A 511-nucleotide genomic window follows, 5' to 3' on the forward strand; every position below is an offset into this window, starting at 1 on the left:
AACCTAGGCCTCTGGGCTCAGAGGTACGGTCGCTACCATTACACCATGAGGATCCTTAGAACTGAGGGGATTCTGTAAAACTATGGGATGATGTGTTTTAAAAAAGATTAGAGAGGATTCTCAGAATTCTGGTCGATTTTGAGAACAGGAAGCTACAGCATCAGAATTTTTATTTTAAAACTCATGCAAGGAAATGTGGATTGTGTTTTAGACAGGCAAGGAAACCTGCTTTGCCCATGAACAAGTGGGAAAACTCCCAATTTAGCTGCTGAAGGCAAGAAAACCTCCAGACAATGGGAAACTGACATTTTGAATGGAAAAGGGTAGGAAAATTCCCAGTAAACAGAACAGAGATAATTTAGTGGTATTTGGCAGAATTTGAAACTTCAAAAGAGGAGAACTACTACAGCATTAACACAGAAATTAAAGTTTATTAGAAGAAAATACAATATCATAGTTTAAAAGCTTACAGCCAAAAGTAACGCTGCAACATGTTGTTACATTGAATTTA

This window comes from Chiloscyllium punctatum, chromosome 20 (assembly GCF_047496795.1).
Source record: "Chiloscyllium punctatum isolate Juve2018m chromosome 20, sChiPun1.3, whole genome shotgun sequence".
Lineage (NCBI taxonomy): Eukaryota > Metazoa > Chordata > Chondrichthyes > Orectolobiformes > Hemiscylliidae > Chiloscyllium > Chiloscyllium punctatum.